Source organism: Mirounga leonina, unplaced genomic scaffold (genome assembly GCF_011800145.1).
Source record: "Mirounga leonina isolate KUSES-001 unplaced genomic scaffold, KU_Mleo_1.0 Mir_93, whole genome shotgun sequence".
In the NCBI taxonomy this organism is placed as follows: domain Eukaryota; kingdom Metazoa; phylum Chordata; class Mammalia; order Carnivora; family Phocidae; genus Mirounga; species Mirounga leonina.
Genome location: NW_023270854.1, coordinates 25,118,904 through 25,146,836, shown reverse-complemented (window position 1 = coordinate 25,146,836; position 27,933 = coordinate 25,118,904). Strand labels below are relative to the sequence as shown.

Here is a 27,933-nt window from a genome sequence, read left to right as displayed (position 1 = left end):
GAATTATCCACTGCACTGAATTCTCCCAGCCACCAGGTCCCCCGTCCCAACCCTTAGCATGGCCAATGGAAAATTAATTGGTTGTAAACTGCATATCTAATTACAACATCCCGCCCCTGCCACAGAGATGTTCAAATGTTAATTATAACATATGCATCTCAATAACAGACGTTAGCATTTAATGCAGCATTAATAACGCCACATGGACTGCCCAGTGCATACACAAAGCTTCCTTTTATCTGCCATTAGGACAGACTTTGCACTTTCAGCACGGAAGTCCTCATCTTTAAAGCCTTCCTGCCCCTGACACCGAACGTTTCCCTGCAAGCCTGGACCGCGCCTAAGTCCCCAGTTCTCTCAACACGGAGGTTCCCCACCCCGGGCCGAGCCACGGTCGCGGGGAGGGGGCGTCGGCCGGCGGGTTTCGGCGCGACCACCCTGGGCTGTCTCCGCAGCGTCGGCGGCATCCCCGGCGTCCCGGCGGCGCGCCGCTCTCCAGGGCCCGCCATCCCGGGAAAGAAAGGCGAACTACATTACCCAGCAGGCCTCCCGCCGCCCTCTTTCCTTTCAAGTCTTTGCACGTGGCCGGAGGGGAGGGAGGGGCCGGGACGTCACTCTCCTACATTCTCTTTCCCTGTGTCAGAGCGGGGATCGTTTTTTTTTTTTTTCCTTCCTCTACTCCCTCCCCCCCACCCGCCCCTCCCTCCCTCTTTCCCTTCCCTCCCTCCCTCCCCTCTCGGTTGGGTTTGTGCGCTGGGGCGCCGATCCCCTCCGCAGCCGGGACGCGCGGAACTCGAGGCAGGAGTCGGCTCTCTCGAGCCTCCTCCCTCCCTTCCCCTTCCCTGCCCCCTTCCCCCACCCCCGACTCGGACTCGGAGCGGCGGCCGGAGGAACCCCGAGGTGAGCATCCCCCCGCCCGCCCGCCCGCCCCCCTCTTTTAGTCAGCTCAGCTTGCGGATCGATTCGGGGACCCGCCGGGAGGCTGCGTGACGTGCGCGTGCTTATAGATAAATCCGAGAAAACCGCCCCAAACAATTAGCCCCCTTCCCCCTCCCTGCGCCCCCGGCCGCCGGGCGTCCGCGCCCATCCTCCGACCCCCTCTCGGTCGCGGACCGCACTCCACGAACTCAACCCCTCCCCAGGTTCGCCGCTGCCCCGCAGGGCTCCCCGCCCAGTGGGGAGCCGTAGCCCTGGGGCTCCCGAGAAGAGGGGGCTCTCGGGGGCGCACGGCTGGAGCCCGGCGCGCGTCGGAGCCGCGCGGTGTAGCCGCTGTCATGTGCCGGGTTCCGAGCCGGGGGGGAGGAAGAGAGCGAGCGTGATCGCTCTCCCTTTTGTTTTGAAGCCCGCATTTGCTGCATCAAGCAGTTGCTTTAGTACCAGCCAAACTTGCAGCTGTTCTGACCGCGCTCCGCCGAGGTAGGGAGCGCGGCCCTGGGTGGCGACTCCCGGCCGGAGGCTGCTGCGCTGGCGGCTGCCGGAGGGACCCCGAGAGAGTGTCTCCACGCAGCCCCTCCCTCCTGTGGTGACTGATTGTGTCTGTAGCAGCGGCCGTGCGAGAGTGTGTGCGCGCCCGTCCCCGCGAGCGCGGGGATGTCTGTCGTCTAGACAGGCGGCACCCTCCCTCCGTCCCCGGTGAGCCCGCGGGCCGCGGGGGGCGCGGGGGATGGGAGCAGAGGAGGAATCCGAATCGGTGGAGCCATTGAGGTCGCAGCTTTGGACATTCCTTACGGTGGTGATTTTGTTGGCTTTTTATTATTATTCCTGTCGCCGCGGTGTAATTGGGCCTGGGGAATAGACCCGCCCGGCGGAGCGGGGGTTAAGTTGACAGGCTCTGAAAAGCCTGCTCGCGGTGGCCAGTGACCCGAGCGGCCGCGGGGTGGGCTCCTGCTCTGGCTCTTCGGGACGACGAGCAGGTGACTGTCCTGGACGCGGGTCGTGGGGGCAGGGAGGGCAGGGGGTGGTGGTTCGGTCTGCGGCGGTGGAGGTCTGCGGCCCCTGAGGACCGCGAGCCCGAGCCCAGGTGCGTCTGGAGGAGGCGTCCCGGCGACCGCGGGTGTGAGTTGGGTGTATCTTAACACTGATGTGAAAAGACAATCGGGGTTCGGAACCTCTCCTCTGGTCGGCGTTGGCTCTTGGGTTTCGTGGAGTTTTCAGGGCTGGGGTTGGGGGGGGCCGGTGTGAGCAGGGAGGGGGTGCGGCTTGTAAAGGGGAGGGCTGGCTGCCGGAGGCCTGTGTGTCCCCACCCCGAGGAGCGAGGCGTCGCCTCCCCCGCCCAGCTGTTTGTGTGTGTACACACCGCCCCGGCGTGTGTGGGGGGGCGGGGCGTGGGGGGGGCAGACCGCGGCGTAGTGGGGACGCGCGTGGGCCCGACTACCCGGTGAATCGTCCCGCCAGCCCCCTCGCGGTCCCCGTTGGGCTCCTAGTCATGTGTGTGTGTCCGCGCGCGCGCGCGCCCGGGTTACTTGGACTGGGGGTCCTGCGGCTGTGCGACCGGGAGCCCCTGCAGTTGCGTGTGCGCGGAGTCGGCGAGGGAGTTCCGGGCTCGCGGGGGCGCGGGAGACCCGCCGTGCCTCCCTCCGCGTCCCCGATGCCCCCTGACCCGGCGGGCTGGCAGCCTACGCGGCGGCGCGGGGCGCAGGTCTGGCCGGGCGGGGAGGGGCCGCGGGTGCGCGCGTGTCGCCGCCCCCCACCCTCCCGACAGGCTCGGGTTGACCCTTGCTCCGAGGCGCTCTGTGGGTGCGCGTGCCCGCGCGCCCGCCGCTGCCTCGCGGACCCTGGAGAGGACCCGCGCGCTCTGCGCACCCCCTTCCAGCTCTTGGTCCTGGAGACCGTGGGGGCCACAGGCTGCCCGGCCCGCCGGGCCCCGGCCTGTCCGGGCGCTGCCGCCCGCGCTGCTACCCGGGTGCGCCGCGGACCGCACGCCTTCGCCGCCTTCGCCGCCTTCGCCGCCGGCTCTGTGCGGCCGGGGGATTATCTCCCAGGCTAGGGGCCGGCGCGCGAAGGGAGGAAGCCGGTGGAGCTGCGGGCCCCGCGGCGGCTGGAGTCTCGGGAGGGCGAAAGTGACACAGCACGAGCGCCGCCGCCGCCGGAGCTGGAGGAGAGAGGAAGGAGCCGCCCAGAGCGCGGGGAGGGGCCGCGGGCTGTCCGGGCCCGGTTCCTCCTGCCCAGCGCGGGGTCTGGCCTGAGGACCTCAGGAATCCCGGCTTCGAGCCTGCTCAGCCGGCGCGAGGAAATTGCCAGGCTTTCAAGAAAACCCAATTCTATGGGAACAGAAGGCACCGAACAAACGTTAGATGTGCAGTCCCTCAGGACGCACTCAGGTTGCCTGAGGAAACTCCCTTTGAGTATTTGACCAGGATTCGGTTTACACACAGATCATCTCTGGTGTGTCAAGTGTCTGTGCTGGGTAATGTACGCTTGTAGGCAGTAATTTTGTAACGCATTCTGGGGTACAGTGTCATCGGTGATGAACAGATTTCAATAATAATAGTATGTTTGTAAGACTTTACAGGGCGTTTCACCCACCCCCTGCCCCCACTTTGAATCATCACGTTTATTTAGAGGGTCCTGTGAGGTAGCGGGGTATTAACCCCGTTTTACAGATAAGCACACTGAGACTCAAAAAAGTGCCAAGGCCTCTCAGAGGGGGAAGGGCTACTTTCCCCCCTCTGTGGTCCTGTAGATTTCTCTTCTCAGCCTGTGGCTTTTAATTTAAATAATGTCCAGTGTGCGTGTGGTGGGGTGTTTTTGTTTTTGTTTTGAGAGTATGTCTTGGCACCCCAGGAACCCAGGAAGTACTGAGCCTGAGTAAGGGGATCGATTATACTGGTATTTATTCTTCATCAAAACAATTTTGATTTGCTACCAGTTCTAATGAGAATAGCCATTAAAGAACAGAAGCCTGCACTGCTGGTATTATTGCTCATCTGATAATTTTCTAAAGGGGAATGGTTATCAGCTTTGATACATCCACCATATCAGAATCATACCTGCGTGTAATAAATCCGTATGGCATACATGTTTATGCAACACCTGTCTGTGTTCATATGAGCGTGTTCATGGATTCAGTGTCTTTACTGAATCCACAGTTTATTCTTTAGGTATTATTTTAAAGGGTAGATCCCTGAGAAACCATCCCAGGTGATCCTCCCTGCCCTCTGTATCTCCAGGAGTAGGGAAGTCCTGAAAAGAGCAAAGAGCTCCTACATGCTGGATGTATTTTTCAGAGTTCATGTACAGGAGGGTCCTCAGACACAGCCTGGAAGGTTATTAGGTTTGGCCAACTAATCATTCACTCACAACTATTTATTGAGCACCTACATGTTTCTGTATCTGGAAGTGTGTGCAAAGAAAATTGAACACATAGTCCCCACCTGCCCAAGACACGTTCCAGCTGCCGAGATAAATGTAAGATTTTAAGTCCAGCATGTTTATTGAACACCTACCTTAGGCTGGATACTCTGCTCTGTTTGGGGCACACAAAGATAGTATAGTAGTGGTAGCTAAGTTATAATGCAATAAAGCAGATGATTCACAGCCTATGGGAGAGAACAGATCATAAATACTTTAGAGCACTCACCCTGCGACTTAGTCAGTTTCACACATGTTAGTCGGAAGGGTCTCCTAATGCCAGTTCCTTTCCAGGGCAAATGCAGGAGGGAGCAACAGAGGAAGAACAGCCTTCCGTCCCTTGTTACCCTGGACTTCAGGCTGTTTGTGCCCTCCCAGGTGGGCCTGGAGGTGTGTCCTCCTGGGGAAGTTAGGCAGCTACTGGGAAATAACCCTGAAGTCAACCAGCGGATGACTCTGCTGAGCAGTGAGGAGCTGACAAGTTGTTCTCCATGGTCCTGCCCCAGCTCTGCGGGGCTATGATGGGCTGTGGTAGGCTATCTTCAGTGATAGGCTGTGGCTTCCATCAAGGTCTCACTCAGGCCCTTCCTGGGTTTAGTAGTTTCTGTCTTACGGGTCGGTGTGGATGTTTTACTGTGGGTCTGCTTTTTATCTGTTCATTCCCAAACTCACTCTGGAGTCCCTGACATGGTCCTCCAATTTCATCTCAGTTTTGGGGTCTACTGCCCTGGTTTTAAGGTTCTATTGTTTGCAGTTCAGATGATGAAGGAGGAAGCAGGAGATGGTAGGTAGGATGGAGAGAGAGTCCCAAGCCTACAGAGAGAACAGGAGGTTCAAACAGACGGGCGAATCACAGTTGGGAATTTTCCAAATGTGATGGCATTGCTACATAGCTTACCCGATAATGTGGCAGCTTCTTTTGATGTTCTTTTGGGGGGGATCCTCCACCTCTCGGCCTCGCTGCCAACTCAGTCACCTGAGCTCAGCTGTTCACATTCAGGTTTTACTCTTCTGCTCTTCTGCCCTCCTGCCTCAATCTGCACACAATTTAATTTAGAACAGTGCTGTGATGGTGGCCTCCTCCCTGAATTATCACCACGCTCTCGACATCTGCCTCTTATTTCTGAATTAAACCCAGGCCAAAGCTGTGGTTCAGAACAGGGAGGGAAACAGATACATCTCCAGATCCTAGGCACCCAGACCTGGGAAGGGTCTTACCCATGAGCTGATCTCCATGTGAAGACCCTGAGGCCAATGAAGGTGACATGACTTGCCCAAAGTCACTGGGAGCCCTTGGCAGAGTGGGACAAGAAAGTCCAGATTTTGATGCCTCGTTCAATCTTCTTTTTCCATACTGTGATGCTTTCTGAAAAAAAATGGGGTTCTTACTTCCCAAAGAGTGAGACTCCTACCTCTTCTCTGCTCTCCTCTGGTTCTGAGAAAGGCTCTGGAATTCACGTCTTAGTCTTGAGGTTCCTTTCCTTTGAGACTGCCCTTCCCTGCCCTACCTTTCGTCTTTGGCGTCCAGGAATCGGGCTGAGGGCATAGATTTGTGGGAGGTGGTAGGCTTGGGGGCTTCCCAGTGCACTTGGGTTTGGTCTTTGGCTTTCCCTTCCTGTGGCGGGGTCCTCAGCAACCTCCTGAAAGTGTTTGCAAAGCTGTTATGTATGTGCATTTTTCTAGGAAGAGAACCCATAGATTTCATTGGCTCTTCACCTGACTCAGTAAGGACAGAAACTACTGGTGGGGGTAGTGGAGTTATGCAGGGGTTGGTTGGCACTGGAGACTACACTTGATTTGGGTTTACAGTTTGTGAAGTAGTTCAACCAAGTGATCTCATCTCCTTTTTACCATAGCCCTGCCAGGCTGTCAGCATTATTCCCATTTTGCATACGAGTAAATTGAGCCTCCAAGTTTAGTAACACTCCTAAGTCACAAGGAAGAAGTAGAGCAGGGATCTGAACCCGGGTCTTCAGACTTCAAATCCAGTGCCTAGGGCTGGGATGGTCCATTGTGTCACATCATCATTACAGTTTTGTGAGTGGAGTGCTTCCAAGTTTTTAGAACTTTTTATGTCCACCGTTGGCTCATATCCAGTATGGAGTCAGACCCAAGTGCTGACTAACTTATTCAAGGATGGGATGGATAAAGTAGGGGAGACAGTTATCATAGCAATGATATGTGGATGGGGCCAGTTGGGATGATTTTGTGGAAGAGGTGAATTTGGGAGTGGGTCTGGGGTCTTGGCAGACCTAGAATAGGTTTTCATTGGGCCAGTGGCCCAAAAGTCTGTAAAGGGGAAATTGTGTGGTGAACACAGTGGTTGAGAAAGTTCTGAGGGCTTTGTAGTACAACAGTCAAGGGGCACCTGCTCTAGAGTCGGAGATTGGGGAGGGCTTCCTAAGGGAGACAACACAGGAGCTGAAAGCGAATGGATGAAAAGAAGAAACCAGCAGGAGAAGAGACGGAAGCGAGAAGGAGCAGCGTGTGCCTAGGAGGGGCGACCTGAGGCTGGGCATAGCCAGGGATTGCAGCAGCAAGGTCAAGTTCAAAGGTGGAGAGGCAGACAGGGCACAGATCCAAGGAGTTTTGTGAGCCTGCCTGAGGACGTTGGCTTTTAGACTGTAGGTAGAGCATGGAGGATGGGGCTTTAAGCAGAGCTGAGGCATGCTGCCCTGGATCAGAAGGGAATGTGACCTGGAGCCCTGGAATCAGGAGGCCACTGGGCTGATGAGGCAATGACAGGTTCCATCCAGGATCCAGGTCGCCAGGGATAAGGCCTGGAGCCAGGGCCATGTGTAGGGGGAAGGAGGCAAGGCTATACATTAAAAACATTTGGGGGCTAAAGTCTGCAGTGATTGTTTAGCTTAGAGGAATAAAGGAGAAGTCCCAGTGACTCCCAGGTTTCTGGCCTCACTGATGGGATGGATGGTAGCCTTTACCCAGGTGTGAACTTCTGGTTGTCGGAGCAGGTCCACTGAGGTTGGGGTGAGAAGGAGGGCCGCTTGAGCTCCATGGTAGATGCATTGGAGTTGAAGCGCGGGTGGGAGAGTCCTGTGGAGCTGGCTCACAGACCATGCAGCGTGCAGGGTAGCAGCCTGAGGGGGATGTGTGGGCAGGAGCTACAGCTGTGGGAGTGGGAATGAGCTGCTAGACGGACCGCGATGGGGGCTGCTGTAGACAATAAAAGACCTCTTCCTTCCATTGTCGGAGAATCCTTTGTCATGCTGGGGCCGCTGGGGCCGCCGTCGTCAGGGAAGCCGGGCGGGGATGCTGTGTCATGCTGGAGGCCCAGCTGGCAGGATCCAGCGACAGCTGAGAGCACATCAGCTGGGAGCCTTTAGAGTGAGGGGAGAGGCGTTTTCATTTTTAACATCCACCGCGAGCAGAGCCCTGTTCCAGGCGCTCAGGGTGGGAGCAAAGGGCAGGGAAGGCTGGCCCCTGCTTCCAAGGAGCAGGCAGTGTGGCTGCTCCCAGATGGGGACAGCGGAGGCCACAACAACGCTTTCACTCCCTGCGCAAGTACTAGAGTACGATTGCAATAGCAGAGTGTTGCAGATACTTCTCTTCTTGCCGCACTGCACTTTTAGAGAGCTGATGTGTTTTAGGCAGAGCTCCAGTCTTTTCAGTTTTGAATCTTCATGGGCCTGAACGAGTGCCTGGCACATGTAGGTGTTGCACCTACATTTGTGGATCTGCAGGGATGTGGCCAGAGTTAATTGTTTGGGGTGGGAGGCCAGCCAGGGAAGGTTCTTGTGAGCAAGTCCAAAGAGGGTATCCAACACTGAGTTAGAATATTTTTAGTACCATAGTGGAGTAAAAATCTTGAAAATCATCCAATTACCAAGCACCTAGAAACGCTATATAAAGTTAACTATCCTTTCAAAGAAGAGCCAAGTTCATAGAACGGAAGGGAAATACCCAGGGGATTCAAAACTGAGTGTGGACATTCAGCTTCTACTTGGGCTAGGCCAGTCCTGGGGGTTGGGTGGTTGTGGGGGTGTGAGGGGTGGTTGCTGGTCTCAGAACCAAGGGAGGTTGAGCTTGGCAACGTCTCCTCCAGGAGACGAGACAGGAGTTGGAATGGAGGGCCCCCCTAAACTGGGCCCCTGCAAAGGTTTGTACACTTGGAGAAAGGATGGAATAAAAACGTCAGCCCATTGGCATGGAGGTGGGGGAGGGGCAGCTTGGCAATCTTGGCCTGGATTTCCCCACACTAGTGGGGAAAAATCAGTCCTGGAAACTAGAATACTTCAGGCCTGTTAGGGCTTTGGATGTCCACTACAAATGTGGTCTAGAGTCCCCAAGAGGATGAGTTAGTGGATAAAGCCTCCAGGAACCAGGGCCCCCCAGCCCATGGCTCTCAGCTCCCAGGGGCACCAGGAAGATTCTGGGGCTCCTCACCCTTCATGGACTTGAGTCTCCGCCACCTTGGAGAGACTGCTGAAGGACCCAGGTGGCCTGAGTGAGTGAGGAGGAGGAGAGAGAGGCCTGAGCGGGAACCTTTCAAAAGGGCCTTCAAGACAACTACACGCCAGTGGAGGGGTGTGCAGGGCCTGTGAAGGGCTATTCCTGCCCCAGGGCTGCATCTCTTAGCAGAAGCCTGCAGACAAACCTGTCCAAGAAGGCCAGAATGTTCTCCCCTACCATTTACTCGGGACAAGTCCTTACCGAGGCTTCTGTCCAGATTCCCCCGAAGGGTGCCGCCCTATGCAGATTCCAACTTCTACTGGTCCCCCAGACTGTGTACCACATCATCTCCCCCACGCCCAGGTTCCTGGAACTTTAAACTTGGAAACACCTTAGAGTTACCCATTCGGTCTCCTAGCTGGTGTGGGAATCCTGGCTTATCTTGCCCCAGTGCTTCCCGCATGCCAGGAGCGTCCTGCTCTGCGAGGCAGCCCCTTCCCTCACTTGAAGCCTTGTGCAGTCGGAAAGGCCTTACATAAGCCTCAGGCAGCCCCCAGCCATCTCCCCCCATTGCCCCTTTGGCTGTTGTGAGAGATGTTTTCCAGGCCCTTCACCATCCTGTTGGCTTCTCCTGGAAGGGCCTTAATTTGTCAAGCTAAGATTCTGTGAGCGAGCGTCCAGCCAAGTCGCATCCTAACTTACTGAGCACAGGGGGAGCTTTTGCAGATGGGTGCGAGCTGAGCTGAGCCGAGCTGGCTGCATAAGGCACAGTCTGTGACGTAGAAGTTTGGAGAATCTTTGGCTCAGTGCTTTTCAGATTCATATGGAAGAAGCAACAGCATACACTGCAAGTTCCTTCCTCCAACACCCAGAATATATTTCAGCTTATAAGTAAGTGACTCCGGGATCTGATGCAGGGAGCTGACGTTAATCCATCTATTTATGATGAGCCAGGCACAGTGCTAGGCGCCCTCTGTATGCCTCCCTAAGTAAAAGTAACGTCTGTGAGGGAGAGAGACAGAGAGGCAGAGACATGGAGATGACTAACAGTCGTTGTGACAGTTGAGCCCCAAAGTTATTCAGAAAGAATGTGTGTGGTTCCATCCGGGCTGGGTGGAGCTCACATTCCCAATGCTGTTCCCTTTTAGGGCCTGCCTCCCGGGGTAGGCAATGTCATGATCTCACCGCTGTGGCTGAGAAGCCACAGGCCTTTGCCATATGCGTGGATCATTAGCTGAGACACTTAGGAGTTTGAACTGTGAGATTAAGAGTGTCCGCTGGAGAATCCACATCTTGATGTGTCACCAGATTGGATGGTGTTCACAGTCAGAGTGTTTCTTAGAGCACGTAGTTTATCTGTCTTGGGGTCTGTCTGCAGTGCCCTGGGCTGTCCTCCGGTAGCAAAAGGCCTTCTGCTCCTTTGCATCTCCAGGATGGGTGGGGTCTGGGGGGTTCATAGATACCCCAGGCACCGTGTTGAGTTCTGTAGAACATCAGCTGCCTGAGCAGTGAGGTTGCCTCAGCCGGCTGGATGTCCAAATAAGCTCCGCCAGTTTCACACAGGGCCTCTGCTGACAGGGCCCAGTGTCGAGGGTCAGGGATTCTGGGAAAGCACCCAATTTCTCCTCTTTCTGCTCCCAAAGTTGTTCCTTCTGCTCACATTCTGCTGGTTTGCCTCCAACCTTTGAGCTTAAGGCCCTTACCTCTGTTAACATTTGGCTCAGTTTAGCAGGCAGGCATCAGGCACCTGCTGTGGGACAGATGAATTCGGGGAACCTGGTAGGGTCCCTACGTCCCATCTTCGTTTTGGTGGGGAAGACGGAATGGCCTCATGTTCGTGTAATGTGGGGGAAAGAAAAGTACGCTGAAGCAGCCAGCACAGGGCGATTATACTTTTTTGTCCCAATGCAGCATGTTTGAGAGTGAAAGGAGGTTATTAATAATCACGTTGGGACACAGACATCACCTGGGCCGGGCAGGGGGGCTGGCTTATGGCCACATGGAGCAGGGATGTATATGTGGGTCACACCTGACACTGTCATCAGTCATTTATACTACAGGAGGCACAGGGGGATGACGGACGATGGTGCCTACAAAGAAACTGGCAACTGTTTCCCCATTTTGCTGAGGGGCTAGAGAGAAAAGCATTTTCCGTGGGGACTGTGGGCTCAAAATTCTGATGGGTCTCAGTTTCCAGCCCCAAGGATCTATCATCTGTCTCACCATGATCTCAGTTTTTGAGGTTGGAGTTGGAGGTGGAAGTTTGGAGAGGTGAAGACTGGCTTGTAGGATGTTCTTGGCTACAGGTATAAGAACACCGGACTCACAGGGCTTAAAAAACAAGGTGTTTACAGACTAACACAGCCAGAAGTCCGCAGGTAGGGGTCCTAGGGTTGGTTAATTCAGTGGGTCGGGGATCATTTCAAGGACTCATTCTAACCTTACAGGCAACGGTTTCAGCATTTTGGCCTTTGTCCTCGGGCTTGTCCCCTCATAGTCACAGGATAGCTGCCCCTGCTCCACACACATCACGTTCTCATGTAACTGTGTCTGAGGGCGGGCAGGAAAGTGAGTTTCTCCTTGTGTTTTAATTTATCAAGCATGGAGACCTTTCCCAGAATCCCCCTGCTAGAATCTCCAGCAAACCCTGTTGAAGAGAAATGGGTGGCTACTTACGCCTCGGCTCCATGGAGGCTGAGAAAGCAAGTCTTGGTGTTTTCTGCCTCATCTACAGGAAGAGGTGAGACTGCTTGTAAGGGAGTGGGGAGGAGAGTCATGGTTGGGTGAGCATTGATTAATGTTTGCCTCAACAGATTTCAGTAGGATTTTGTTTATTTATTTGGGGGAGTTGTCTGCTTTATTGAGAAATAATTGTTTATACCTCAGTATAATTGAAGTTAAAAAAAAAATGCACCCCCTGGCTCTGGCAACTGATCCACTTTCTTTCACTATAGTTTTGCCTTTCTTAGTAATTATTATTTCTTAACTCCTGGGTATCGTTGGGGCCTAGGACCGCAGGTGCCCCGTTGATACCTTTTGCATGGCCTCGGTAGGTGGGTTCCAGGGCCTCTCCCCACCAGCAGCCCCTCTCCTCTCCCACCACTGGAGCCAAGGGGAGACCTGGCAGACAGAATTGTCCAGAGGCAGGGAGCCTAGGTTTCAGGTGGCCCAGACAGCAGGACTAGAGATGCCTGAGGGGCTGAAGCTCTGGTTGGTTGATGGCAGACAGCGGTCACCTTTGAGGGTAGCAATGAGGTTGGAAGGGGAAGTTGCTCCTTAGTGTGGTGGGATACCTTGGGTCCAGCAGAGTCTTGTCTGTGCTGATTGGGAAGTCAGGCCCTAGTGGTGGACACTGTCTTCCCTTCCTCAAACCGCTATCCCCTTCGTACAGACAAACAGCCTGGGCCATAGGTGCCTGCCAGTCCCCTGGGGCCAATCCATCCCTGCTTGGGTCTTTATACACTCTGCTAATTTGGTCAGTTCTGTCCTCCCCTCCACCCCAGGACTTGGTCTGTAAATCTTTAGGGCACTTGGCACTTGCTGTCACTCCCATCATTCCTTGGGGCCTCACCTGACCTGTTCTCTGAGATCGTAAGCACCTTGATACTATCCTGGTCTGAGGCCTCTGCAGATAGATTATAGGACTAGGGCACTGCCTGCCACAGGGTCCATGCTCCGTGGAAAAAAACATTTTTTTACAGCAAAGTACATACTTGTAGAATGAGGAAAGGCGCTTGCTCATCTTGGCCATCTCTCCAGATTCAAAACCAGATCGTTGTGGCACAGCATGGTGCCCTGCATGAGCATTTATAGATCTCTACGTAATCCTTCCCTAAAGAGGAAGAAAGGTAACCCACCATGCTGTTAGGGGTTGAATTGTAACCCCCAGTACATTGAATATGACTGTATTTGGAGAAAAAGATCTTAAAGAGATAATTCAGGTAAAAGGAGGTCCTATGGGTGGGCCCTAAACCAATACGACTGGTATCCTTAAAAAAAGAGGACATAAGGACACAGGGAAGATGCAGCCCCAGGACATCTGGGAGATGAGGACACAGGGAGAAGGCGGCCATCTGCAAGTCAAGGAGAGAGGCCCCAGAGGAAACCAACCATGCTGTCCTTTTTTTTAAAAAAGATTTTATTTTATTTATTTGAGGGAGAGAGTGAGAGAGAGAGCACAAGAGGGGATAGGGTCAGAGGGACAAGCAGACTCCCTGCTGAGCGAGGAGCCCAATGCGGGACTCGATCCCGGGACTCTGGGATCATGACCTGAGCCGAAGGCAGTCGCTCAACCAACTGAGCCACCCAGGCGCCCTCAACCATGCTGTTCTTAATCTCGGCCTTCTAGCCACTAGATCTGTGGGACTATAAAGCTCTCTTGTCTAGGCTTACCCAGTCTGTTGTCTTGTGATGATAGCCAAGCTACAACTCCAGGCGTGTGTGACTCCCAAACCTGGACTTTTCTCTCTGAGCTGCTGTGTTTGGACGGCAGGGAAGATGTCTGTCAACCCAGGGACTGAACAGGTGGTAGTTCTCCTGAAAACCCTGGGGCAGTTTATTTGTTAGGTGTTACAGTGATAAGTGCTTAGTGAGCACTTTACTTGTGTTATGTTAATTAGCCTTCACAGCCTCTCTTCTATAGTTGAGAAAAGGAAGGCACAGAGAGGTTAAGTAATTTACTCTTGGTCACACAGCTCATAGGTGGTTTAGTCAGTTTTGCTCGAGTTTTGCCTCTGAAGCATCATGACACACCGAGATTGACAGGTTGTGCTGAGGTTTCTCTGTGGTCCTCTCAAAAGGTCACTGGTCTCAGGTCTGCCACTGGTGACCTGGGTGACCTTGGGCAAGTCACATCACAGTTGATGTTTTCTCCCCAGGGACCTCAGGGATTGGATGAGAAAGTATCTAACATCCCTGATTGTCTTCCTCTGAGGTTCCCAGTGCCAGGCCCCGTGCCAGAGGCAGGGATTAGATCCTCAGCATGGACTGGCACACAGAAGGAAAGACCCCTGTGATGCCATCTTTGGCTTTTGCCCACACCTAAAGCAGCAGCTTTGGATCTGCCTGATTTGGCCATTCAGACCTATGGTTTGGCAGTTTTCTCCCTCCCTATAGAATTAATTTTTTCAGTAAGGTAGACATTATCTCCACCCCATGCCAGGCCCCATTCTGGGTGTTTTACGGATGTGGGCTTTGAGTTAGATCCACTGAAGGGTATGGGGAAAGGGTTGCTGGGGAGTGGTGTAATGCGTTTTCTTCCTCTGGGTGAAACACACATGGTTGACTGCGGCCTCATTCGTGCCGGAGAGAAACGAGCCACAGGTTGAGCCCAAGTCCTCTGCATCTTGGCCCTATCTATCTTGTTTCCATTTCCCTGTTTGACCCCGGTAGACAGCAGGTGAGGGTGAAGGCGAGGACAGGGTGGTGGCATGGCTCTGGGATTCTGCGGGCTGAAAATGGGGCAGTAAGAACAAGAAGGAGGTAGGCCGGGCTGCTTATGGACACTGTCGGGGACCTGGTTTTAACCTTGGCAGCCCAGCTCCTGGTTTATCCTCATAGGGTTTTAGTGATTTTAGTTACCCCATTAGAGCCAAGTTTACTTAACGTATCTGTAATGGATTTCAGAACCAGAAAAGCACTAAGTGTCAAGTTTCTAGTTCCCCCGTGGCCTGCTTGTGGCCTCCACAGTCCCCGAACCCCAAGCTCTGGCTCCAGCATTCAGAGGCCAGGAAGAGGCTGTGAGATCCCAATGGGTGCATGGACACCGAGCAGGCCTGCTTGCTGTGGACGGTGGCTGTCCATTATCACCTCGGTGCATGTCCTTGTTGGTGGCACCAGGGTTATTACTCCTGGTGTTCTTGGGAGCTGGCAGGGCTAATGTGCTTCTGCCAATGGGGACACTGAAGCAAGAGAAACCAAGGTGACTTGGCCAAGGTCACATATCACATTTTCCAGTGAGAAAACAAATTAAGGGACTGGTTCACCATTCAGGAACCACCCTTAACTTTTATGCCTTCAAGTAAGGCATTCATCCTACTGATGGAGTATAGGCTGATTTTCTTTTTTTTAAAAGATTTTATTTATTTACTTGAGAGAGAGAGAGAGAGAGAAACAGCATGAGAGGGAGGGGATAGGGTCAGAGGGAGAAGCAGGCTCTCCGCCGAGCCGGGAGCCCGATGTGGGACTCGATCCCAGGACTCCGGGATCATGACCTGAGCCGAAGGCAGACGCTTAACCATCTGAGCCACCCAGGCGCCCTATAGGCCGATTTTCAATTGAGTATCTATGACTTGTAAAACATTACAACTTGTAAAAAATTTAAAACATTTAAATGTGTATCAAAGGGGAAGAAAAAGCTAGTACATGGAACTTGTGATTGCATTATTGCTTAACAGGATGCTAAGTTTAATAAAAAGTCGGTACCAGGTCAATAATAATATTACAGCTGATCCGGGTGTGACTGACAACTCCAAGGTCATGAATTTTAGGAAAGGCTGCATAAGCAAGTTGGGTTGGGTTTATGTCACTTGGCATTGGGACAGTTTTGAATAATACATGTTCCATTTCAGCCCGAGGCTGCCTCTTTTCATGTAACAAGTGTGGGTTCCTAAATATTTATTCATATAAAACATTTATGTATATGGCTGTAATTTGTAGTCACAAAAGATAGTCATTAACTAAAAACAACCTTAGTAAATATTTTTGTAAAGCAAGGAGTCCTTTTATACAGTCTCCAGTTCTTTTCAAAAGCACCTGTTTTGCAAATACAGACTTTTTAAACCATAACTTCTGTCATCCAGGATTTTGATAACCAGACACTTCTTACTTGGCACCAGAATAACCTTAGCACAATGACAGTTAATACATTTAATTGTCAGAAAGATCTTAGCATCTCATGTGCTACAATAAAGAGTGTTCTATTTGACATCCATTCCCCAACCAATAATAAATACTCTTGTCTAAAGTTAACTAAGGGGTACATTTTAGATCTAACTCATTCCAAAAAAAAAAAAACCTGTCATAGTTTTGCTGCTCAAATTCAGGTCATCTGTAAGAGTTATCTTGAAGTTGAGATAATGACTTACCACACTGGACCCAACGTTTTTAGGCCAGTATTGTCTCTTCCACGTTGTGAGCAATGGTGACCATATTTTCTGAATGAAAAATCAGGACGCACATTTGAATATTTGAAATCGGGACTTCTCTCAACTGTCATCTTATGTCTGAATTGGGACTCTGGGGTCTCATTCTCAAATTTGTTTTTATGCTCATACGAATTCAAAAAAAAATTTTTTTTTGATAGAAAATATTGGCCCTACCTCCAGAGACATACTTTCTCTTTTCTAGTTTCCCCCAAAAGATCTTAGCTCCTTATGATTCTGCTCCCATTACCATGTGTGTATGGGGTTTCCTCACCACCAAGCAATTCCCTGACACCAGCTGGGTATTCTACAATTCAGCTGAATTCTGACACTGTCTACCTGGAGATAGGGTCCGATCTCACAGGTTAAGGGCTCAGTCCTACAAGACACCCCCCGCCACCGCCACCCTCCAAACACACCAAATTCAGACACTGTACTTCTGACTGGCTATAGGTTGGAGGTTCCAATGACTCTGCTCCTTAAGTTCCATTAATTTGCTATAGTGGTTCACAAATCTCAGAGAAACATTTTGCTTACTAGGTGGATATAACTCAGAAGCAGCCAGATGGGAACAAGGTATATAGAAAGGGCCCAGAGTTTCCATGCCCTCTTGAAGCATGCTACTCTCCCCTAATCTTCATGTGTTCACCAACCCGGAAGCTCTCTGAACCCCATCCTTTGGGTTTTTAGGGAGGCTTCATTACATAGGCATGGTTGATTAAATCATCGGCCATTGGCAACTGATTCAACCTCCAGCCCTTCTTCTCTCCCCCGAGGTCCAGGGGTGGGACTGAAAGTTCCAACCCTCTAATCACAGGGCGGGTCCCTGGCAAGCAGCCCCATCCTAGGTGCTTTCCAAGAGTCTCCTCTTTAACAGAAACCCACTTCAGGTGGAAAGGGGCTTAGTAGGGATACAAGACCTTTTTCTGTCATAAATTCCGAGGGTTTTAGGAGCTCTGTGCTAGGAACGGTAGATGACCAAATCGATGTCTCTTATTATAAATCACGATATCAGGGTGCCTGGGTGGCTCAGTTGGTTAAGCGACTGCCTTCGGCTCAGGTCATGATCCTGGAGTCCCGGGATCGAGTCCCGCATCGGGCTCCCTGCTCGGCAGGGAGTCTGCTTCTCCCTCTGACCCTCCCCCCTCTCATGTGCTCTCTCTCTCTCATTCTCTCTCTCAAATAAATAAATAAAATCTTAAAAAAATAAAATAAAATAAATCACAATATCATACTCCTTTCTTAACATAACAGAATGTTAAATCTGGGGCCTGCATTCCCATCCCATCCCCCCAATTCCTAACAAGCGAAAGAATATTTTCTTGTGTTACCTGTGGAAGCGAATAGCTTTGTGACCCGAGCAAATGGTTGACATTTAAGAGCCTATTCTAGTTTGTATTGCTGTGTAACAAAGCACCCTAAAATTGAGTGACTTAAATGATGACAGTTGTTGATTCTGCTCATGAGTCTGCCATTTGGGCAGTGCCCAGCAGGTGCAGCCTGCCTCTGCTCCACACCGTGGGCACGTGTCAGCTGGGCTCGCTCAGGCAGCGCCCTGGAAGATCCGTGTCCAAAATGGCTCATTCCCGTGGCTGGCAAGATGTGCTGGCTGTCGGTTCTTCTCCATGGAGCTGCTCGGGCTTCCTCAGAGCACGGTGGCTGGGTTCCAAAGTCAATGTCCCAAGAAACAGGAAGGAGAAATGGCCGATTTCTTAAAGGCTTGGCCTGGACGCTAGCTCACTTGTCGCTCCCACATGCCATTGGTCAAGCGGTCCCTGAGTCTGAATTCCGGGAAGGGACAGAGACCCTGCTTCTTGATGGGAGCAGGGTCAGTCGTTCTGGGGGCCATGTTTAAGCCACAAGAACTGGTCTCACAGACCCTCACTGAGGTGCGGATTTCATCTGCTGGTCACCATGGTGTGTGGAGGGATGAAGAAAGGAATGTTTCTAAAACCCTGTTTGTTTGGTTTGAATTCAGTATAGTGAGTGAGTGTTTTATGTGAAGTCCCTTTCATATTATAGTTCTTTAACAAGTGGCTTGCCCTTGTCGTGGGTATGGGGGAGGGGCTCCATTTAATAATCACTCCCGGAACTCACTGAAATCAGGAAGCGCAGGCCCGTGGTTCTCCTGGGTGGGAGCCTTCCCCCCCGAGTGGCATCCCCACTTAGCAACCTTCTCGGGGCAACCCTACGGTGACAAGATCCTGTGCTGGTGGCTGGGGGGCTATCGAGAGGAACCAGGGGACACCCCTCCCCTGTGCCTCACCTTCAGGGAGCCCAGGGTGTGTGTCATAGATGGAAAGCAATGGCCTCAGGGTCACTTTTTTCACAGCGTGCTCTTCGACTAGCAGAACACCACAGAGCATGATCTGAATGCAGGGTTGACTACTTCTCTCTCCCTTTCTGGGCTCTCGGTTTTCGAACCGGCCTGGGAGGTCAGAGATCTGGGTTCCAGCTGTCAAATAACTCCCCACTGTGTCTTCCTCATCTGTAAAGTAGGGCATTTGGTCTAGGCCAGGGGTTGGCAAGCTATGGCCCACAGACCCAAGCTAGCCTGATGCATGCTTTTCTTTTTCTTTTTTTTTTTTAAGATTTTGTTTATTTATTTGAGAGAGGAAGAGAGAGAAGCAGATTCCCCGCTGAGCAAGGAGCCCAATACGGGGCTCGATCCCAGGACCCTGGGATCATGACCTGAGCCGAAGGCAGACGCTTAACCGACTGAGCCACCCGGGCGTCCCCCAGTGCCTGTTTTCCTGAGTGAGGTTTTATTGGGACACGGTCACACCTGTGCTGTGTGTGTGTCTTGTCTTCCCCTGGCTACTTGTAGCTGAGACCATATGGCCCACAGAGCCTAAATACTTATCCTCTGGTACTTCACAGGAAGTCTGTGGACCCCCGGTCTAGGATAATGGTTTTCAAACTTCATCTTAGCCACAAAATTCTTTCTTCCAATAACTTTAACGTTTTTATTTACCAATAAGTCAATTCCAATATTTACCATGTGCCAGACACTGTACCAGGTGCTTTAACATTATTAACTGATTTAATCCTTATAAAAACCCGATGAGGTGGGTATTATTATCATCCCCATTTTAGAGAAGAGAAAATTGAGACAGAGTTAACAGAGAGGTTAAGTAACTTCCCTAAGATCACACAGCTAATGAGTAACAATGGCAAGATTCAGATTCAGCAGTCTGGCTCTAGAGTCCATGGACGTACCCGCTGCTCCACTTCGCTGCTCACTGGCGGTCTCCGTGAGAACTGGGTAGAACAGAGCCAGCTGGCTGGAACTGATGTGGGGATGATCAGCATCTTCCTCTCATCCCTTGGCTCCACTCTGTGCAGCCCACAGGGTCCTTGGGACCATAGCTGATGATCTCAGGAGGCTGTAAGTGTAGCAAATTATTAAGGTCCTAAGCTTATAGAGGGGACTTTAGCTTGTTTTGTCTTCAACAGGAGGCATTGACCCTGGTTTTTGGGAACTTGGGCAGGCCAGGACTTGTAGAGAGCACTCTTCTCAGGAAGTGAGGACTCCAGACAAACACCATTTCTAGACGACGATCATAATTATGCCCAATAAAAATGAGTACTCAGAGACCCAGGTCCCTATTTCGGAACAATCACTGGAAGAAGGCATCTTTCAATTAATTGCAATGCCCCAAACAAGTATTAAAACCAATAAATCTATTTGGAGCCAGTTCCTAGGGCCAGAGTGATTTACTTCAGAATGGAGCCATAAAATTCAGCAGGGCTGACTTCCCACACTGAATGTCACCTTCCCAGCTCCCTCCTAACAGCGGCTGGTAACTCCTCCTACTGGGGGAGTTAGAAGGTCAATGGCAGCATTTCCTGGGAAGAGGAGAGCCTGGGGCTACAGGGGGGCCCTTGGGGGTCTTCCCTGTATGCAGATTAGCTGTCTTAACTAAACCCTTCTTTCCCATAAGTGGGGAGTCTGCAGGGATGAAATACAGCCTTCCCTACCCTTTGGCGTGGAAGAGCTGGGGAAGGTGAGGGTGACTCACTTTTACTGCCAATGGAAAGCTGACCTTGACCTTGGTGGCGGTTTGAAGGTGACTGGAATCTTGGGGGAGTTTATTCTTTGGTGTTTGGCTGGTCTCAGCAATGGCATCTATTTAGTTTGGTGATTTAAGAGGATCCTTGGTTCTTAGTGGACCCCCACCCCTGTCCCCATCCCTGGCCAGTAGCTTCTCTGCCCTGTACAGAGGGGTCTGCCCTATTCTGAGGTTTCTGCTGTTTCTGCCTTTTCTCCTAGGCTTGTGTCCCTACCTGCCTCAGTCCCTACCTGCCTACCTTGGGACCCCTAAGGGTGTGTAGGGTAGGCTCTTCCCAGGTGCTCCCCTCCTGTCCCAGGTCCCTGGCCCTGCCTCCTCCCCCAGCCAGCAGCGCACTGCTTCCCTGATTACCCAAAAATGATGAAAGAATCTTCCTAACAAGCAGGAATCCCAGTTCCTTCTCTGTTGGGAGATTTTTGATTTGGGGGAGAGGGGCTTAAAGTCTTCAGATCGGTTTTGGCTACTTTCAGGCCACTTTGCGCTCTCATGTTTTATCCATATTGGTTTTTTCCTTCTTCTCATGAGCCCCCACTTCAGAAATGCTCCCTCCCTGTGGTCCTGCTCTTTTGGGCATGACCAGAGTCGATCCTTGGGAGGCCCAGAAGCCCAGAAGGTCCCAAAGCGAAAGGGGCTTTTGCGGGAGCGGGTGGTATTCCTTCTTTTCCCAAATGCTTGCCTGCCACCTGAAATGGCAACAGGGGCCTTGCAGGCCTGGGGGGTGAGACCGCCCATGTGGGGACGGCCACAGGTCTGTGCCCCAGTCCTGGAACAGCTCCATGTTCTATAGATGGCCCCTCCCCAAGCCCTGATAAGGGTCTCCAAAGCCTGGCTCTCCTCTAGATTCTCCTAGAAGAATATTTGACCTCATTCCCCTAATAACTAGACAGAAAGCAGCAGGTCCTTGAATAAAATGAAGCTGTTTAATTTGGGGGGATATTTTGGGAAATAGAAGCTTGGTTCTCATTGAAGTTACCTCATTAGTACATGTAGGTTTTTAACAACTTAAAAACGTTACCGAAAATGTGGTGTCATCATTGCATTAAACATACACTTAAAATCTTAAAAAAAAAAAAAAAAATTTAAAGAGAAGAATTGCCACCTCATCACTTGAACATTGTGTTAATTTTTGCATTCGGTCCCTTTCCCCCTTGAATGGCAATTGGCTGCCTTGCAGGTATGTTAAATAATTTTGCGTACTTAATTGGCCTAGGTTTTTCACTTGTTTCAAGTCCTGTTTCTTGCTGCTGCGCCCCTGGTTTCCATAGACCAGAGCTCCTGTGTCACCGCAGACTGTCCCCTTTTAGTTTGTGCTTCCTGGTTGTCCGGGCCTTTTTCATCCCTCCTCCGGAGGGAAACAGCTGAGACATCGCCAGGATTGTCATACTCTTAAATAACACCAACTGCCACTCATCTGTGTCGTATTTTATGAATTTACCAAGAGCGCTCATGCCTCAGATGTGGGCGGGCAGGTATTACTGTCACCACAAAGATGCTCTGAGAGATTAGGTCTCCCACAGGACTTCGCAGCTGACACCGGGACCAGAGGCCACATTTTCTCCCTCTCCATCTCGTGCTCTTTCTACCCCACCACAGAACCAGCCACAGACACAGACCGGTCTTTGAGCTTTAGTTCTGTAAATTGGGGTAATAATAGTGCTCTTTCATTGGGCCACTGCAAGGCTGAAGTGGGCTGTGACATGTGCTTAGGACAGTGCTTGCTGAGAGAGCTCTTAGGAGGGGTAGCAGGAGCCCCGTTATGTGCTGGACACTTTGGAGGACAGATGGATCGTGGCTCAGGCACACCATCCAGAAATGCAGATAAAACCCCAGCCCAGAGAACCGTCATGCAGGGTGGGAAGATTGGGCCCGTGTTGCGACCTCCTGACCGTCTCACGGTCTGACACCTGTGTCTCATGGCCCAGCCTCCGGAGGTCACTGCCTTTCCTTTGCCAGGGCAGGTCGACCAGCAGGCCAAGGATGAACATGAGGTGGCTTATAGAGCGGAACTAACGATGGTTTGTGGGAACACAGTGCTCTTTAGCCAGGGATCTTGGCGTGCTCTGTGGGCTTTTTAACCTCAGCAGTGCTGCCAGCCCATTTCACAGACCGAGGCTGTGGCCACCGGGCATTCTGGCCTTGCCTTACATGCTACCCTGTGTCACCGAGCACACACACACACACAGGTTCAAACCACCAACAGGGGAAGTGTGTGGTATGTGAAGGAAGGGGAGTTCATTCATTCATTCAGCTGGCATGCACTACAATACCCTGAACCCCAGTCTAGCTGCTGGGGGTGCAAGCTGTGGGCAGGACTGAACCTCCTAGAGCTCTCTCACCGCAGATGAGTGCATGCTATGAAGGGGAATAAAGCAGGGCCAAGGGCCGGAGGTCTGGGAGAGGAGTGGTGACCAGAGGGTAGTAAGGGCAGAGTCCTGAAGGAAGTGTGTGTGTGGGGGGGGGTATTTGGGAGGGTCCAGAAGCATTATCTGCTTGGGGAGCTTGGCCACTGGGACAGAGGGCATGAGCAACGGGGAGGGGGCAGCCAACAGGCAGCGAGGCCCCAGGGGCCAGATCTTGCATGGACATGGATGAACTTGAACTCAGCTGTACTGGAGGAGGCCTCTGGAGGCTTTGAAGGATGTGGTCTGCAGGGTGTGATCTGAAAGCGTGGGGCTTGGATTGTTACCTGGGGAGGGAGCTCTCCCTTCCAACCTTAGCACAGGGCTGTGGCTTGGGAACCTCCCACATCTCCTGCATTTCTGGCTTATCCAGGAACCTCTTGCTTTGAACCCTTGAGGAAGGCCTCCCCCATTCTGGACATTGCAGCGATCTAGGGACTGACATACCCCTCCCCAGAATGCTGGGTCCCAGCCCCTGCGGCTGTGTGCTCTTGCAGAATTCCGTCTCCCGCCTGTGAGCTTCTGGGACTCGGTGCATCTTTGTGCTCCTCTCTGTGAGCAACACAGAGTAGGCCTCCCCAAAGCTGGTAGGCAAGAGAGGAGGTAAATCCCGCAGATTAGGGGGCCAGCACCTCAGGGGAGGCACTTAGAAGGGAAGGAGTTATTTTCAGGGCCAGGATGGGCTCTCGAGGGTCAGGGGTCGTGGATCGGGGGTGGAGAGGTCGGTCTTGTCGTGACACAGCAGGGACATCAGGGACGCCCTTCCCATGCTGTGGACAGTCGCCCCATTCCACTGCTCAGTTTTGGAGATGGCAGCTGGGATGGCAGCTGATGCCTCAGGGCCAGCCTCTTCCTCTCACTTGCCTCTTTGAGAAGTGTTTCCCTTTGGGGTGGGGGTTCTGGTTCTTTGTCTCATCCAGAAGGAGATGGTAGCTTTGGAATGGCTACAGAAATCCCCTTGAGGACAGCTCTGGCTAGATGACAAGACAGGGACTTTTTGGAAGGGATAAGTAATGCCAGAGCCTAAAGGACAGGACTTCCTGGCACCCCTCTTTGTCTAGCAATACCCCACAACCAGGAGCCCACTTAGGTCAAGGCCTGGCTGAGAGACTGTAGATTTGGATTTGGATTCAATCGTTACATTTTTTTGAAAGAAGATTTATTTATTTGAGAGAGAGAGAGCACAAAGGGCAGAGGGAGAGGGAGACAAGCAGACTTCCCAGTGAGCAGGGAACCCTACTTGGGGTAGGACCCTGAGATCAGGACCTGAGCCAAAATCAAGGGTCGGATGCTTAACCAACCAAGCCACCCAGGCGCCCCTCAATTGATAAAATTTTTAAAAGTCTGTGAAACAGATAGTCAAAGAGTTCATAGTCTCATTTATTCAAAAGACGTACTCAATAAGTAATATTGAGCGCAACTATGCACCAGGCTTTTTTCTAGGAGCTAGGAACATAGCAAGTGAACAAAACAGACAAAAACTCTTGCCCTCATTGTCTGGTCTTGTAACAAGAGGTCATCTGTAAAGAAAGACCCCTGGAATCTTTAAACAGTAACACCTGGAGTTCATGTAGGCATTGGTTTAAGGATCTTTAGCTTTATGATGGAGAGGCAGGGATAGTGGGGGCAGTCAGGATGCTCAGGGAAGCAGGAACAGTGCCGTGGGAGGCCACTCTTGTGATATGGCAGGTGTCAGGGAAGAATGAGATTCTGTTTACAAAGTTGAACTTGTAAATAGCTATTTATGAACATGTTGATATTGCAGAGGTAACTTATCCACCACGGATGTTCTGATGGGCCAAGTGATACTGAGTCTTTTCTTTGTGTCCTGGTACATGGGACTGCTAGGAAGATGTGCTCCCTGCTCTAGGGACTGACGTGGTTAAGCAATTTGTAAACACAGGCAAGTCCGTTCAGAGTCACCTCATGTGGCTGGGCCTGAGAGCTCTGGAAAGAGCTCGGTGAGAGCAGTCCGGGAAGGCTTCCTGGAGGAGGTGGCTCCTAGTCAGAAAGAAGTGGGCAGGGTGTTCTCAGAGGTGGTGACATGTGAGCATGGCTGTGTCTCTCGGGCAGTCTGATCTGTTACAGTGGAGTTGGCGATGGGAGTGGGGTTGGAGGTTTGAGGGCAGGGGGCAAGGGGCAGTGCAGACCAGTGGGGGCTTGACTGGTCCGTGGAAGGTTTTGCAGCAAAGGAATAACCTGGTAATGGTGGTGGGTTTGAGTACTTAAGGGGTCAGCAATGATGAAAGGGAACTGGGAGCAGAGGAGTGTGAATCCAGACAACCAGGGTCCTATCCAAGAAGTCACAGGGTCAGGGATAAATCCCTCACTCTTTGTGTGCCTCAGTTTATCTCATCTGTAAAACGAAAATAAGATTTTTAATCCTGGCGATTTCACAGATGAGTTGTGAGCCTTCGCTTTAAGAATTGATGTAACAATGCTTTTAAAAAAGAAAGTAAACTGTTAATTCAAGAAAGAAATCCAGGCTCCTGGTGTCAGGATCCCCTTCTCACTTCGGCTTTCTGTGCCTAGGAGGCAGCGAGAAGTGAGAGAGGAACCTCACACGCTTGCGGGTAAATGACATGGGCCACGCATCAGAGACCCGAGGAGGGGGGAAGTAGCCCAGCAGCATGCTGCCTAGCTTCCGCAGGTCATCCTCACACCACCCCCTGAGGAAGGGAACTGATAGGACCCGGAGCCGGAGCTGCAATCCCAGGGTCACACAGCTCATTGGCAGTGGAGGCTGGCAGATGAAACAGGGCCCTGCTGGTCTCTCCTGTGTTAGTCTGTGAGGACTGCCGTAAGGAAGTGCTTCAAACACACAGATTCTCTTTCTCACAATTCTGGAAATGGCAAGTCCAAGGTCAAGGCGTCAGTAGAGAGGATTTCTCACGAGCCTCTCTCCTTGGCTTAGCGACGGCCACGTCTTGCTGTGTCCTCACATCCTTCTGTGCGTGTCTTTGTCCTGATCTCCTCTTCTTCTAAGGAAACCAGCCATGATGGATTAGGGCCCACCCTAATGACCTCATTTTACCTTACTTATGTCTTTACAGGCACCATCTCCAAGTGCAATCATATTCTGAGGTAGTGGGAATTAGGACTTTGACGTATGAATGGGGGGTGAGGGGACACAATTCAGCCTACAGCACATTTATTCAGAATTCCAGAATGTGCCCTTTGGAGCGGAAAGGCACACTCCTGGAGGCAAAGAGGGTGAGAGTTGTGCAGTTTCTGGGGGCTGCCAGAGACTTGATTTGGGGGCAGGGGGGCCCATTGAGAGATGGACAAGGAGAACACAGACAGATGAGTGAGTGGTCTAGGCGCCCAGCAAACTTGAATTAGAGTCACTTAAGTAAACTTCATAAACGAAAGAACCCCTAAACTTCAAAAAAGTTCAATTAACATGCTTTTTTTTTAAGATTTTATTTATTTATTTGACAGAGAGATAGAGCCAGAGAGCACAAGCTGGGGTACGGGGCGGGGAATGGCAGAGGGAGAGGGAGAAGCAGGCTCCATGCTGAGCAAAGGCCTTGATCCTAGGACCCTGGGATCATGACCTGAGCTGAAGACAGACGCTTAACCGACTGAGCCACCCCAACCCCCAATTAAGGTGCTTTACAAAAGATTTCATAACAGGTTTCCTTTACATACCCAACCTCACTGGTGTACTTAGCAAAGTGATTTTGATTTAACAGCATGTGATTAAAGTACTACATTTTCAGAGCCTAGCCATTAAAAGCAGGAGGGACAGCCTGTAATTAAGATTTTGCTGAACCTTCTTCCTCTGAAGACCAGTTCAGTTCACAACAGCTGACAGTTAAAGCAGCTGAGACACTCCTGGGCCTCCAGGGCCTTCTGCTGTAGCTAAGTGTGTGCGGGGACCTGAGCGGCCTTGGGGAGGGCGGCACTGACCACCTGGCCCTTGCCTGGGCTGGGTCACACCTCCTGCTGCCCTAGGGGCATGCCTTAGATCTCTGTCGGCAGCAACCTAGTCCTTGACTCGTCGCACAGGGGCAGGGATTGGTCCCCAGTCGGTTAGAGGGCAGGGAGACAGACGGGTAAATCTGGAGTGTTGGCCAACCCTCGTGTGAGCAGTTTCAACCTGTAAATATTTGACTCCCCTCACCAGAACTGTAAACATGGCCAAACTGACCGACTAACTTCCAGTCCTTCCTGTAAGTGGAGCACATGGCCCGACACAGGGGAGGAAGCAGAGATCTGAATGAGGCCCCTTACCCATTCCCTAGGGGTGCCATGGTGAGGCTGAGAGGGGAAAGCTTGTATAACCAGGGAAGAACGTGTGTGACCGATCCCCTTGCAGGGAAGCATGTCCTGATTCTCAGAGCGTAAAAGCCAGCGATGACTAGAAAGAAGAACACTTGTCATCTGGGGCAGAGGAGACTGGGGTTTAATAAAGCCAGTTGCTGTCTAGGTGTTAGAGTCTGAGGCTGCCCCCCCTTCGTGAATTTTTTTTTTAAAGATTTTATTTATTTATTTGTCAGAGAGAGAGAGAGAGCACAAGCAGGGGGGAGCGGCAGGCCGAGGGAGGAGCAGGCTCCCCCCTGAGCAGGGATCCCGATGCAGGACTCAATCTCAGGGCCCTGGGATCACGACCTGAGCCGAAGCCAGACGCTTAACCAACTGAGCCACCCAGGTGTCCCCTTCCTTCATGAAATACTGAGAAGCTACCGTATACCAGAACTGTGCTGTGTCCTGAGGAGATGGTCTCCTCCAGCCAGAGAGCCTTCAGAGGTGGTTGTAGAAAGTCAAGTACTGATGAATCACTCAACTCTCCCTCTGAAACTAATAATACACAATATGTTAATTAGTTGAATTTAAAGAAAATAAAATTCTAAAAAAAGGTGGTGAATTACCATAATAATTTTCTGTTAAGACATCCTTGCATTCCTAGCATAAATTCACCTTGGTCAAGATACATTTTAAAACACATTGCTAGATTGCCTTTGCTGGCTTTTTTGTTATTGTATGTGGGTTGTTTTTTTCTTAATATATATGTTAAGTTCTTAGATGACATTAGCCTGCAATTTGTCTTCTTGATTGTTTTTTGAATCAAGGTTATACTGTGCTAATAAAATGAGTTATCAAGTGTGGAAAACAAAACAAAACAAAAGAAAATCAAGGGGGCGACTGGGTGGCTCAGCTGGTTAAACATCTGCCTTCGGCTCAGATCATGATGCCAGGGTCCTGGGATCGAGTCCCACGTCTGCAAGGAGCCTGCTTCTCCCTCTCCCTCTGCCTGCCGCTCCCCCTGCTTGTGCTCTCTCTCTCTTTCTCTCAGATAAATAAATAAAATTTCCAAAAAATTAAAAAACTGATTAAAAAAAAAAAAAGAAAGTCAAGTATTTTGTCCCTGCCCTGAAGGGATATGCAGCCTAGGGGAGGGGACAGACATTGGCACACAGAGTGAAGAGAGAAGCCCAGGGTCTGGGGGTTTCTGGAGGGGGCCTCGTTTAGCTTGGGGAAATCAGGGAAGGCTCCTTATGGAAGGGTTGAATATGTTGAGAGTTAAGTCAAATGGTGGGGGGGAATCAGTCTGAC

General features: G+C 51.6%; 1 protein-coding gene across 8 annotated transcripts in view; it reads left to right on the top strand.

Annotated features, from left to right (window-relative positions):
• Positions 1-733: 733 nt before the first annotated feature.
• CTIF (cap binding complex dependent translation initiation factor) overlaps positions 734-27,933 on the top strand; it is a 290,106-nt gene continuing 262,906 nt past the window's right edge. For 5 of the 8 annotated variants that reach the window (XM_034995952.1, XM_034995950.1, XM_034995949.1 and 2 more), the window contains exon 1: positions 734-900. The gene's annotated coding sequence lies outside the window, so the exon portion shown is untranslated. Of the gene's footprint in view, positions 901-1,459; positions 1,914-27,933 lie in introns of those variants that run through there. The other 3 variants (XM_034995947.1, XM_034995948.1, XM_034995946.1) reach the window with 3 other exon arrangements.